This window comes from Sminthopsis crassicaudata, chromosome 1, assembly GCF_048593235.1.
Source record: "Sminthopsis crassicaudata isolate SCR6 chromosome 1, ASM4859323v1, whole genome shotgun sequence".
Taxonomy (NCBI): domain Eukaryota; kingdom Metazoa; phylum Chordata; class Mammalia; order Dasyuromorphia; family Dasyuridae; genus Sminthopsis; species Sminthopsis crassicaudata.
In genome coordinates this window covers 267,585,707-267,600,619 of record NC_133617.1, presented here as the reverse complement: position 1 = coordinate 267,600,619, position 14,913 = coordinate 267,585,707, and the positions used below count along the sequence as shown (strand labels likewise).

Below are 14,913 nucleotides of genomic sequence, written 5' to 3'. Positions count from 1 at the left end.
GCATTCTTGATAATAACCAGGGAAAAAAGTAGTGTTCAATTGAGTGAGAAATAGTTTAACAAACTTTGGTATATAAAGCACCATGAGAAATAATAAACAGAAATCAATATGAACATTAGAAGGCATTATGAAACATACCTAAGAGAACCACAAGAACGATATATATAGCTACAATAAGATTAATTAAAACATTAAACGGGAGTGGAGCTCTGATTAAATGTAATAAGCAGTCAGTAAACTGACTGATCAGTCAATTAGCATTTATTAAGTACTATGTACCAGGCACTGTGATCAATCTTGGAACAGCTCAAGATTCAGTGGGTTTTGTTTAAATGTTCTTTGTTAAAAGAACAAAGGACAAAAAGAAATTGTGTGTGTTGGGGGTGTAGAGGGGAGGAGATTAAGGGGAAATCACTATAGCACAAAATCCCCAAAAAATCCTATAATACTTTTTTTTGGATAGTTTTAAGTTGAGAGGAAGGAAGATGAGGATAAGCAAGATGAGGAAGGAGGAAGATCTGAGGGAATGATTACTCAGAATTCTTACATATGTCATGTACTAGCTACCCTACACAAATAGGGATGTTTTTAATGATGGTATAGTAAGATACATTGAATAGGCAAGAAAGAGCTACACAAATTTCTGGGATTAGTAAGATTGTTGGGGATAGGTAAATTCTTATGCAGCTATCACTAAACCCTTGTGTAAGCACCTACAGGAGAAAAGCCCAGTCAATCATGTGGGATTTCGAGAGTGATCAGAAGTTTGAGGATTTAAGGCGTTTGTTAATTTACCTATATTGGCTCTCCCCACCTTGGAAAAACCTTTCCACCTGAAGGAGGGGTGGAAGGGTGGCTCTGGGAGTTATTGCTCAAATAAGAGGGGGGCAAAGAAGACCAGTGGCTTTCCTTTAATCTTAATTCTGCCTCCTCTGTTCCTCCTGGAACAGAACCATCTCATGGAGAGGATAGTAAAGAACTGGTCCACCATACAGCTAGTCAGAGAGACACTGGAAAACATGTAAAGGGATATCAGCTGGGAAATTCTTTTGAGGCAAGGGGAAATAGATTAGCAGATGAGGAGGCCAAGGGAGCTGGAAACGAGGAGATTATTCTTATAATGGCCTTGATACCTGTACTTCCCCTTAGTCTGCTCTATCCCACTTTACCCAGAAGGAAAAAAGAGAAAGCCTCAACTCTCAGAGCAGTTGAGAACTAGGAAGGAAGATTGCTCTTATCTGATGGCAGAGAGGTCCTGATTAAAGCAATTAAGAGGCAGGTCCTTCAGCAACTGCACCAGGGCAGTCACTGGAATGTCAAAACCTGTGTGATGCTGTGCTGACAAGGTATGTTTTCCCCGACCTATATACTATGGCTTGATAACTAGTGGATAGCTGCCTTGTTAACAAAGCTGCTCAACACCAGGTCCCGAAAGGGAAACTATCTTCAGGAATTAGACCATTCCAAAGCATCCAGGTGGACTTCACGAGCTGTCACCAGTGGGTCGCATCAAATATTTGCTGGTCATACTGGACCATTTGACCTCATAGCTAGAGGCATTCCCCTCAGCTCTGTGGCACCACCTTTATTGGAGTGGACAGCTGATAATAGGGAGACCTCAAATTACATTTGAGGAGGGGACCTCCACTGAATGGGAATACAATCTCTGAACCCATTGTAATTGTCCATGCCTCACTCTTCTTATTGCCTTGGACCTCTTCACCTGTTAGGGAGCTGATATATTTTCCCCTAGGAATTTCACCTAGACCTCACAGTATACGCACCTACCTCTTAATTGGACAGAGAATCTGTCTTATCATAGACATAAGTAGTGCCAAATATTGATATCAATCCACAAGTATATGATTTTAATTAAGTATATCCATCATTTGGAAGTCATTTATATAATTCTATTAGATTCTTCTCTTGATATTTGTCTCTAGAATGTCATTTTTTAAAAAATAGTTTTTATTTACCAGATATTTGCATGGGTAACTTTACAACATTGACAGCTGCCAAACCATTTGTTACAATTTTTCCCCTCCTTCCTCCCCACCCCAGATGGCAGGTCAACCAATACATGTTAAATATGTTAGAGTATAAATTAAATACAATATATGTATACATGACCAAACAGTTGTTTTGGTGAATAAAAAGGATCAGACTTTGAAAAAATGTACATTTAGCCTGTGAAGGAAATCCAAAATGCAGGCAGACAAAATTAGAGGGATTGGAAATTCTAGTGGAAATTTTGTAGTGGTTCACAGTCAAATCCCAGAGTTCTTTCGCTCTGTTCAGTTCATTACTGCTCTATTGGAACTGATTTGGTTCATCTCATTGTTGGAGAGGGCCACGTCCATCAGAATTGATCATCATACAGTATTGTTTAAGTATATAATGATCTCCTGGTCCTGCTCATTTCACTCAGCATCAGTTCATGTAAGTCTCTCCAGGCCTTTCTGAAATCATCCTGTCAGTCATTTCTTACAGAATAATAATATTCCATAATATTGAAATATCACAATTTATTCAGCCAATCTCCAATTGATGGGCATCCACGTAGTTTCCAGTTTTTGGCCACCACAAAGAGGGCTGCCACAAACATAGAATGTCATTTTGGGGGGCAGCTAGATGGCCCGGTAGATAAGAGAACCAGTCCTGAGTTCAAATATCATTTCAAACACTTAACACTTCCTAGCTGTGTGACCCTTGGGCAAGTTACAACCCCAATTGCCTCAGGGGGAAAAAAGTGTCATTTTGCAATCACTTTCAATTTGAAATTTAGTAGGAAGCTTGTTATTTGCACAGTTAAATGGTTTTTGAAAAATGGAAATTACTTTTACATTTTAACAACAAAGTCTGAAAACTGCTGCTGAAACAAACAGTAGTTTGAGCTCAAAATACATAGCTCCTAAAAATTGTGTGGGAATGGAAACCTTGCTTGTTAGTGAATGAAAGGATGGTGGTTTTCTGAATAGAAAAGGAAAATAAGAACTAGGTGACAAAAGGCAGAGAACTGGGCTTGCAGTCACGAAGAAAGGTTAAGTTCTGCCACAGACAATTATGAACTAAGTGATCCTGAGCTAAGGCCTCTATCTATGACTCTAAAAAGTTATGTCAAACAAGGAAGTTTTATACTTGCTCAGCAAAATTGCATATTTCCTTCTTTACTGAGAAAATAAAGGCCATCAGTCATGAGCTGTCCATTTTCCATATCTCAATATCCTTTTCTTTTCCTTTGCCATAATCATTAATGAATGACTACAGCTAACACTTATATAGTGTGTTAAGGCCTGAAAAGTGCTTTACAAACATCACATTTTATGCTTGCAACAATCCTAAAATGTATTGATGATCTTCCTACAGATGAGGAAGGCTAGACTTATATCAAGTTGCCCAAAGTCACATACCTAGGAAGTGTCAAAGGATAGATTTTAATTCAAACCTTCTTCTAGCTTATACCATTTAGCTGATGAAAAGATGATTTCCCTTTAGTGACTGAATGCAACCAGAAAGACTGGAAATGTGGGAAGTAAGAAAAGGATAGATATAAGCAAAAAGGCTCTGATTTTTGTTAGCCCTGATTGAAATCTAAATTTCCTCATGGTAGGGAACTTTCTATGACTTATTCACCCAAGAAATTATATATGAAACTGTCTGGAATTTGAGCCAAGGTATTTTTAACATCAATTTGTACCCATGCAGTGCAAGTGCACCATGTTGTATGTTAAAACCAAGGACGCAGTGAAATCATTAGATGAAACACAAAAAAACCCACCAAAAACCCATTGGATTATGGGATTCATTGTTGATTTAAAATTATTTTTAAGTCGTTGTGCTCAGAACTTTTTATGTTGCCAAATTTTTCACAACCCACACACTGTTACTCCACTCCAATGGGGTCTCAATCCCCAATTTAAGAAACTTTGCCCTACAGGAAGCAGTTTAAAACTTTGTCCCTTTTAGTTTCCTATACTTCTAATATTCTATTTTGAAGATTAGACTTTAAGTCCAGATATTTGATTTTTCAAAAATAAATATAAGTTACCAAGGAGGCAGGTTGGGACTGCTCTATATACATAAACTGAAAAGATGTAACATGGGAAGAAGCAATTCAAAAACGTGTCAAACTGTAAATATTGGGGTAAAGAATGCTAAATAAATTTATTCTTCTTCAGATATGTTAAACTTCCAGATGGAAGGAAGAAAAAAAGCATATTCTGTGCCACAGGCTGTTGCTAAGCCCTTTACAAATAGCTCATTTATTCCACACAAAAACTGTCAGTAGTTATGAGCTTCATTTTATGCTGAAGAAACTGAGGCAAACAGAAATTTATTGACTTGTCCAAGGACTAAGAGGTAGGACATGACTCCAGGCCCAGTGCCTGTGATAAAATACTAGAAAACACGCATTAGAGTTAGAGGGGAATTTGAGAGGAATTTAAGAGTTTAGTGGTTCTCAAACTTTTTCATCTCAAATCCCATTTATATCCTTAAAAATTATAGAGAACTCAAAAGAGTTTTAATATGGGATTATATTAAAGGATATAACAGGACCAATTCAAATTGGCTTTTTCAGTATGAGCATTTATACCATGGAAATCAGCAAACCCTACAAACCAGAGTTATATTTAGTATTTCTGTTGATTTGTCTAGATTTAAATATGTGGAAAAAATTAAGTGGTGTGCTGTTTTTGCTGGAGAGCCAAATATTTACTAACATACCACATTGTATCTATGAATATATACCATATCATATCTGCTATTGTGATACATTTTTAAATATATGTAAAACAGGATTAATAATAGCCCCTACCTCCCAGGGTTGTGAAGATTAAATGAGCTAACTGCAAAGCACTTGGTATAAATAGTACCTGCTATCTAGATAAATGTTAACTATTATTATATGGAAAAAATTCAGCTTCATAGTGATACATAGTTAGAAATGAGAGGATTATTTCAATAGACATATGTACTAATATTTTTATTTTCTCCTTTGGTCATACATGTACTTTCATTAAAAAAATTTCCTTATTAATTAACCTTATTAATCAGGGAGAGAAAAACCAGAAAAAGGAAAAACCATAAAAAAAAAGTGAATACAGCATATGATAATATATATATACTAGATCAGGAAGAATCAAGAACATGCTCCTCAAGATAAGCTATTTATCAGAAATCAAAAAGTCATACAATTTAATCACTCTCCCACTTTTTTGGTATGCAACCACTTTCCCAACTTCCTCAGGCTCCTCTCTTCTCCTGCTCCTCTGAGGGCTGAAGGGTAGAACACTAATCTCCTAAACACTTCTTTTAGAGTTTAGGATCTAGACTTGGTGCAGCTGAGGACCCCACTTCTAGCATCCTTTTGTGTCTTCTACAATTAGATTATAAATTCCTTGCCAGCAGGACAGTATTATTTTTTATTATTTATATCTCCAGGACTTAGTAACAAACTACTTGGCACATATAAGGCAAAAAAAAAAAAAAAAAAAAAATGTTTACTGAAAATAGAAACTCCTTCCTAATTCCCAGTGCTGCCCAAGTCAGATTGAAATGTAACTAGGAAACATTTAACGAAAATAGAGTTACAGCATAATGTGTATTTGTGTTTTTTAAATCAATATAAAATTCAGAGATTCTTTATCTATTTTAATTTGAAACCACTGGACCAGACGACCAGTTTAAGATGAATGTAGGTCTCTAATTCTCTTTGTACCAACTTGAGAATTAATCAGCAAATTTAGAAAAATCTATGGCTGCTCCAAAACCCCTCCTTTTCACACATAAAAACCTTATTTTCCACTGTATCTCTCTTCTCACCTTTAATCTGATGCCAAAGTTTGTTAATTTTATTCCTCCTCATTAAGGAGCCTCATCTAGGCTTAGTTATTCCTCATTAAGTCTCTCAACTTTGCAATGCTCCAGACTCCCAGACATATACTGCAGAGCACCAATAAGAGGGTCAAATCACAGATCCATTTCCCTAGCAATTTTTGGTCCTAAAATTAAATATCTAATTCAGTTGATATTAACTCTGTATTCTTGTGCCGAATCAAAAAGGGTTACAGGGGAGCTCCATTTGACTCCCTATACCTCGAACCTGCCACTAGACCTCAGTTGACCCTAATTTCATGTAGTTACCCCAATTCTAGATCTCATCAAAATAACACTTCTTTCAGTAGGGAGAGGAGTACAGAATGTTTTGTATATGCCCAAAAAGTTATCAAACTGTGCATACCCTTTGATCCAGCATTGCTGCTATATTAGGCTTATATCCCAAGGAAATACTAAAGAGGGGAAAGGGACCTATATGTGCCAAAATGTTTGTGGCAGCTCTTTCCGTACTGGCTAGAAACTGAAAGATAATGGATATCTATCAATTGGAGAATGGTTGGGTAAATTATGGTATATGAAAGTTATGGAATATTATTGCTCTGTAAGAAATGACCAGCAGGACGAATACAGAGAGGTTTGGAAAGACTTACATCAACTGATGCTGAGTGAAATGAATAGAACCAGAAGATTGCTGTACACTTCAATGCTGTATGAAGATGTATTCTGATGGAAGTGGGTATCTTCAACATAAAGAAGATCCAACTCACTTCCTGTGGATCAATGATGGACAGAAACAACTACACCTAGAGAAGGAACACTGGGAAGTGAATGTAAATTGTTAGCACTACTGTCTATCTACCCAGGTTACTTATACCTTCTGAATCTAATACTTAACGTGCAACAAGAAAATTGGATTTACACACATATATTGTATCTAGGTTATATTGTAACACATGTAAAATGTATGGGATTGCCTGTCATCTAGGGGAGGGAGTAGAGGGATGGAGGGGATAATTTGGAAAAATGAATACAAGGGATAATGTTATTTAAAAAAAAATTACTTATGCATATTTACTGTCAAAAAATTTTTTATAATTATATAAAAAAAGAATGTTTTGTATATGATCAATTATTTTATTGTTCAATTTGTTTTCCTTTTTTACATGGAAGCGGGGTTCAGTGGAAACAGGAGACCATAATAGGAAATTATGACATAAAAAAAAAGACTGAATAAAGCTTGGGCAAAAAGTGAAAAGGGGGGAAAGGAAGATGGGAACAGTCAGTATAGTGGTTATGATATGATTATTACTATTACAAATGATTAACAATTCATATGTTTTGTAAACATTAAAATACTTTCCACAACTCACATAAATCGACATAAGTAGTATAGACACATTATAAAAATGAAACCATGAATGAGTGGAAATCACTATTTTAACCCTCTGAACCTTCAACAATAGTACAAAAAACTTGTGTAAATGTAGTCAATATACAGCAAGCTTTTTGATTTTGGCTTATTTAAATAAGCTATTAATACTAGAAAACAGGAAATCAACAGAACAGTTATCATTACAGGCAGTCACCACTAGGTAAATCTGTCTAAATCTTAGTTTCCTCACCTGTAAAATAATTTTGAGTCCCTAGCAACTTTAAAATTTTATGATTTGGGGAATTTTCAGGTATGATTACTGAGCCAATACTGGAAATTTTTGAAATTTGAAAATTTATGGACAACGGAAAAGGTAACATAGGGCTAGATGGGCAAAGACTTCCTTAGTGTTTTCAAAAAACGGAATAATGAAATCAATTCCTAACAGTCTGTAATATTAGTGAATGAAGGTTTGTAAATCAGTTAATAGGCATTTTTAAGAGCCTATTATATGCTAAATGCTGAAGATACAAAGAAAGACAAAAGATAGAACTCACAGTCTAAGGGGGAGAGAATATAAAATAAACAAAATACATATGTACAAATAAGATCTATATGGGATAAATTGGATATAATCATAGAAAGGAAGACATTTGTTTTAAGAGGGTTAAGAAAAGCTTGTTAAGAAAATGTTTTGGATTGAGATTTGAGAGGTGAGGAACAAATGGAAAATGCCCAATCTGGAAGAGTATCTTGGGTAAGAAGCATCAGGGAGATAAATGTCACCAAGTACAAGGGAGGTGGGGGTTGATGAGTGAGGGGAAGAGGAAGTAAGGTATAAGACTGGAAATATAGGAAGGGGCAGGATATGTAGGGCTTTGAATGCTAAATAAAGATCTCATATTTGACCCTAGAGATAGCTGAAAAGATTATTGAATGAAGTGAGAGGAGAGACGTTAGACTCAGAATAACATAGTCAAGACCTGCACTTTAGAAAGATTAATTTGACAGCTGAGTGAAGAATGGAGTACGAAAAGACTTAAAAGCAGAGTGCTAACAGAATCACACTCTTTCATATTGATGAGGGTTAGATTTAGGGAACCAAAATGAAATTAGTGTTTCTGGTGGTCAGGGAATTAAATGATAAGGTCTAGTGGCAGGTTCGGGGGTTCGGGGTACCAAATCAAGAGGTTTGGCTCCCCTGCATCCCCTTGGGATTCAGCACAAGGATAGGGAGTTTTGGGGACTCCCTTCAGGCAGCGCAGAGGTTCTCTGTGGAAGAATTTATAGACTCAAAACCCCAGATTGATAAAAAGGTTTATTATGGGGATTGGAAGTAAGGTTAGAAATACTGACAGAAGCATAGGGAAATAGGTGAGGGTAAAGAGAGGATGGCACTGGAAAGAGTATTCCATGGACAGAGGCCCTTAGCATGCCAAGCATAGAGACGGCAAGTTTGGAATCTCTGCAAAGAGAGGGTTTTAGTTTGGCTCTTTAATAATGAGAGATTTAGCAGAAGGGGGCCCGTGGGTGGAGTCCCAAGTTGGCTCCTAGCAGGGTTTCAGCTTGAGCTAGAATTTGAATTGAATTCAATGAGTTTCAGGACTGAGAAGACCCCACCCAGATAACAACGGTGAAACAAGTTTGTCACTCGGGACAGAGTCCCTCACTGAGGCAGAATTGAAGATTTTCTTCTTCAAGGATTTCAGATTTTTGGGGTCCTCTCTTCATTCCCCTCTCAAACAGTCACAACTTAAAATTCATTTAAGGGAAAAAGGACTTGGGGCTGAGTCCCTTATTGAGGCAGAGTTTCAGTTATATATCAAGAAAGTGATGTCCAGAAAAATAAAGACCACACAAGTACTATGTGGCAGAACAAGATTCAAATTCAAGCCTAATACTCAAAGTCAAACTTTTCTGCTGAAGGTTTTGAAAGGTTAACTTGCTTCAGTTGATATAATTTTTTAGAGGGGAAAAAAGATGTTGATTAAAAATAAAAATACAAGTTTGCTAAACTGGAATTTGATGTAATCTATCCTTAACATAAAAAAGAATTTTATTAGGAAAATTCCAAAATGGCCTATATGATACACTAGTATGAAAGCGTCAATACATAGTGAATGTATACACCCTAAGGTTTTAGACAACAAACTTAAAGATACAATTTGCTCTGCTAAAATGAAGTTTAATAAACAAATAAAAATACAAAGAAAAGTCTTATATGTATATACATAAAGTGTAGATATGATGTGGGTTGAGGTCCCTTTAATTCACAAATCCTGGTCAAAAGCACCCTTTTGAATTCCAATGATATCCGGCCTTTCCCAGCCCCCACTCTAATGATCTGCTCAGGTTCCCCAACCCCCACAGCCTCATTATAAAAAGGGGAACCCTGGAGCCCATTCTTTGCAGGAGCCCCAAACATGGTATCCTTCCTGCCATGTAAGGGTTCCTGTCCACCCAGCGACCAGCTCTGGCCCTGGCGTCTTTCTGCCTTTACCCTTACTTTCAAACCTCTACAATAAACCTTTTTTTAATCAATCTAGGTTTTCAGGCCTGTGAATTCCTTTACAGGGGACTCTACAGCGTCACTAGACTGTTTTTAACTATGTATCCTTGTGCCGAACAAAAGGGGTACCCCATACCTAATTCTCATCAGAAATATATTGATTCTTATGTCTCTATCTCTATAGAGATCTAGAGAGATAGAGAAAGAGAAAGAAAAAGAGAGAGAGGGAGAGAGAGATAGATGGATAGATGGATGGATGGAGTTTAACTCCAGGAAAATTGTTGTGCTGAACATAATTTCACTTAAAAAAAAAATCTAAATAACAAATTTTTGATGTTTTGGAACTGAAGTTGGAAAAAAACTAATGCCAGTTTGTTGTGAATAAGTATACCCAGGAGAAAGGGGAAGGCACTACATACTATCTACACAGGTTTATTTTTTCCTCTAAATTTCTTGTAAATGGATTTTTCTGATGAAAGATAGTACATTTGAGGGAAGTAGAATACAGGATCTGAAGATTAAATGTCACTTAGAATCATGTAACATTAGCTATTTGAAGATTATCTGAAATAACATCCTAAAACTAATCCCTCTTACAATATCCCTGACATATAATCATTAGCTATCATTATAGAATCAAAGAGATCTGAAAAATTCAGGTACCTTAGCTCATTTTGGAAAAACTATAAAGGTAGACATCAGAACAATTCTTTATACAAAATGGAAGAATTATTATGGCTAAATCAATAAAGCCCTTATACTACATGCAATATACCAGGACAGAGATGCATTTGTACAAAATTTTTTTCTAATAAAATATATCTATATCAGAAACATCAAATTAGTTTGCTAGTGTCATTAAGTCCATTCAAATTTCACAAAATAGCATACCATAAAGATCAAGTAGTCTAAAGGTATGTAAATTGATTATACATAAGAAACTGTTCTATTTCATTATAATAACAGGTAATTTATTTTCTCACTACAATTTTGCCTTTTATTTTTTTTAGAAGTGAGTGCATTGACATTATATGTCTCAGTCTCATCTCTATACAGTTCCTGCCATATGTTGAAAAGAAACTTCCAATTCAAAACATTGGACAAACATTGAGCAATTGTTTATTTTTAAAGCTGCTTTCATTTGCTTATCTGTTATAATGTGCTCTAATCAAGCTTATTCTTAATTTTCCAACATTATTTACTACGAAACATTTAACATGAGATAAGTAAGGGGTGAATAGATGGCGAATTATTAACTCATGTATAAAATTATTTTTATTACTTTATAAACTGTTCATAAAATTCATATAGAACACTGAAAATGATTATATTCTGTTCTATTGAACAGAGGAAGTGGGAATGGGGGAAGCAAATATATGACATGGGTCAGAAAGGGAAATACAAATTCTTTTTTCTTTTTAAAGTATCTCTCAGGCTAGAGATGGAGCTGACACTAAAAGGCTTGATCTCATCATCGACTGGCATGAAAGCTTTGACCTACTATCTGAGCTAGGCCAATTTATCCCTCCCTAAACAGTCTGAAGGTTGCCTACTCTCAAGACTTCATCATGTTGGACTAAATACAGACATCAGATTACTGGCTTTGCCATACTATGGCTCAGAAATCCCAGACTTTAAGCAATTGACCAGCTTCTGCCTCCCTGTTAGGGATTATAAACATGTGCCACCCCCCACAAAAATAATGTGAATTTTCAATGTATAAAAGCAGAATTCTTTGAAAATATTCTAGTTGGTTATTACCATATTATCTCTTGGAGAATATATGAATTATTAAAAAAAAAATGCAGAGCTCCCAATGGGGAAAAACTTGTTTTTCAATGTTAGATTTAACTATAGATGTTGGAATTCTGTAGAATGAAAATACAAAGATAATTATTAAAGAAAAGGTGGTTAGCTACTTGACTGACCCAACTCTAGAAAATAAGCTACCACTTCCTATAAAAAACAAACAAAACTCCACTTCCTATAAAAACCAACTCTGCTGGATGACTTGGTTTTTCCAGCATATGCTTATAGAATTATATTTTTAGAGATAGAAGGATCCTTATCTGTCATTAAATCAATTTTCACATCTAAAAGTTGGGAAAACTGGGACCCAGAAGAGTTGCTATTACTTGCTAAACTCCACTGGGGCTTAACTGCTATTCTGATGAAATCAGGACATTTGATTAAAAAATGTGAACTACATTGACACTGCACATGTCAGGTTGTCAGGTAAACTTATGAAAACTCTTACATATTACATTAATATTTCATCGATGGTAGCCAGCAAAGTCAATACAAAATGTTCCACTGGACAACAACTGAACCATGACTAGATTCTTTAGTGTCCAATATGGCACATGATCACAAAAATATCCATTAAGTTCCAAAGCAGTATTTTACATGAAAACAAAGATCTGATAGGTGAATTATTCCTTGCTCTCCTAATTTGATGGTATCATCCTTTATGCCCAAATCATGTACCTATTTTGGTATGTTGTGTAAGATGTAGATTTATGCGGAGTTCCTGATATTATTTTCCAATTTCCCCAGCAATTTTTCTGAAATGAGTTCTTATCCCAGAAGTTGGAATTTGGGGGTTCAAATACTAGATTACTATAGGTCTTGATGTATATTGATGTATATTTATATAATATTTACACCCCAATATTTTATAATCTACAACCCACCCATACTAACATTTAAGCTACAAAATATTACAAATGATACATGAAATCAAAATGTAGTCACCATTTCTATTCAGTTTTCTTAGAAATGCATGTCAAGTAACCATAAAACAATTCTAAATTAAAAAATTTAAATTTCTAAATGAAAATGAAGGTTAGTGACAAAATGACAATGAGCCAGAATTTAGAAAAAATAAGAATTTGAATTCAGCCTAATAGAAATAAAATTGTCCTTTTTTATAAAATAACCTATTACAAGAAAATTGATGAAAACCTCACATCAAAAATGTGTTAATATAAATGCATTTTATTTTAAAAATTGTACTTCATGCAATTTATACTTTTTTATTTTAACATTCATATGCAATAAATTTTTTTTAATTTTTATTTTATTTTATAATTATAACTTTTTTTGACAGTACATATGCATGGGTAATTTTTTACAACATTATCCCTTGCACTTACTTCTATTCAGATTTTTTCCCTTCCTCCCCCAACCCCCTCCCCCAGATGGCAAGCAGTCTTATATATGTTAAATATATTACAGTATATTCTAGATACAGTATATGTGTGTAGAACCAAATTTTTTGTTGCACAGGAAGAATTGGATTCAGAAGGTAAAAATAACAGTTTACACTCATTTCCCAGTGTTCCTTTTCTGGATGTCCATCATTAATCAATTGGAATTGGATTAGCTCTTCTCTATGTTGAAGATATCCACTTCCATCATTATACATCCTCGTACAGTATCATTGTTGAAGTGTATAATGATCTTCTGGTTCTACTCGTTTCACTCAGCATCAGTTGATGTAAGTCTCTCCAAGCCTCTCTGTATTTCTCCTGTTGGTCATTTCTTATAGAACAACAATATTCCATAACATTCATATACCATAGTTTACCCAACCATTCTCCAATTGATGGACATCCATTCATCTTCCAGCTTCTAGCCACTATGAAAAGGGCTGCCACAAACATTTTGGCACATACAGGTCCCTTTCCCCTCTTTAGTAGTTCCTTGGGGTATAAGCCCAGTAGTAGTATGGCTGGGTCAAAGGGTATGCACATTTTGATAACTTTTTGGGCATAATTCCAGATTGCTCTCCAGAATGGTTGGATTCTTTCACAACTCCACCAACAATGCATCAGTGTCCCAGTTTTCCCACAGCCCCTCCAACATTCATCGTTATTTGTTCCTGTCATCTTAGCCAATCTAACAGGTGTGTAATGATACCTCAGAGTTGTCTTAATTTGCATTTCTCTGATCAATAGTGATTTGGAACACTCTTTCATATGAGTGGAAACAGTTTTAATTTCATCATCTGAAAATTGTCTGTTCATATCCTTTGACCATTTATCAATTGGAGAATGGCTTGATTTCTTATAAATTAAAGTCAATTCTCTGTATATTTTGGAGATGAGGCCTTTATCAGAACCTTTAACTGTAAAAATGTTTTCCCAATTTGTTACTTCCCTTCTAATCTTGTTTGCATTAGTTTTGTTTGTGCAGAAACTTGTTCTATTTTGTGATCAATAATGGTCTCTAGTTCTCCCTTGGACACAAACTCCTTCCTCCTCCACAAGTCTGAGAGGTAAACCATCCCATGTTCCTCCAATTTATTTATGATTTCGTTCTTTATGCCTAAATCTTGGACCCATTTTGATCTAATCTTAGTATGTGGTGTTAAATGTGGGTCCATGCCTAGTTTCTGCCATACTAATTTCCAGTTTTCCCAGCAGTTTTTGTCAAATAATGAATTCTTATCCCAAAATTTGGGATCTTTGGGTTTGTCAAAGATTAGATTGCTATTTTTATTCACTATCTTGCCCTGTGAACCTAACCTATGCCACTGATCAACTAGTCTATTTCTTAGCCAATACCAAATGGTTTTGGTGACTGTTGCTTTATAATATAGCTTTAAATCAGGTACACTTAGACCACCTTTCCCTGACTTTTTTTTCATTAGTTCCCTTGCAATTCTCGACCTTTTATTCTTCCATATGAATTTTGTTGTTATTTTTTCTAGGTCATTAAAATAGTTTCTTGGGAGTCTGATTGGTATAGCACTAAATAAATAGATTAGTTTGGGGAGTATTGTCATCTTTATTATATTCGCTCGGCCTATCCAAGAACACTGAATGTCTTTCCAATTATTAAATCTGACTTTATTTTTGTGGCAAGTGTTTTGTAATTTTGCTCATATAATTCCTGACTCTCCTTTGGTAGATATATTCCCAAATATTTTATACTATCGACTGTTATTTTGAATGGAATTTCTCTTTGTATCTCTTGCTGTTGGATTGTGTTGGTAATGTATAAAAATCCCGAGGATTTATGTGGGTTTATTTTGTATCCTGCGACTTTGCTAAAATTCTGAATTATTTCTAATAGCTTTTTAGCAGAGTCTTTGGGGTTCTCTAAGTATACCATCATGTCATTTGCGAAAAGTGACAATTTGATTTCTTCATTTCCTACTCTAATTCCTTGGATCTCTTTCTCGGCTCTT

The 14,913-nt window shown here is 35.3% G+C and overlaps 1 protein-coding gene across 1 annotated transcript in view; it reads right to left on the bottom strand.

The window, feature by feature from the left end:
- Nucleotides 1-14,913, bottom strand: part of RAB2A (RAB2A, member RAS oncogene family) — an 84,009-nt gene that overhangs the window by 56,597 nt on the left and 12,499 nt on the right. The gene's annotated exons all lie outside the window — the stretch shown is intronic.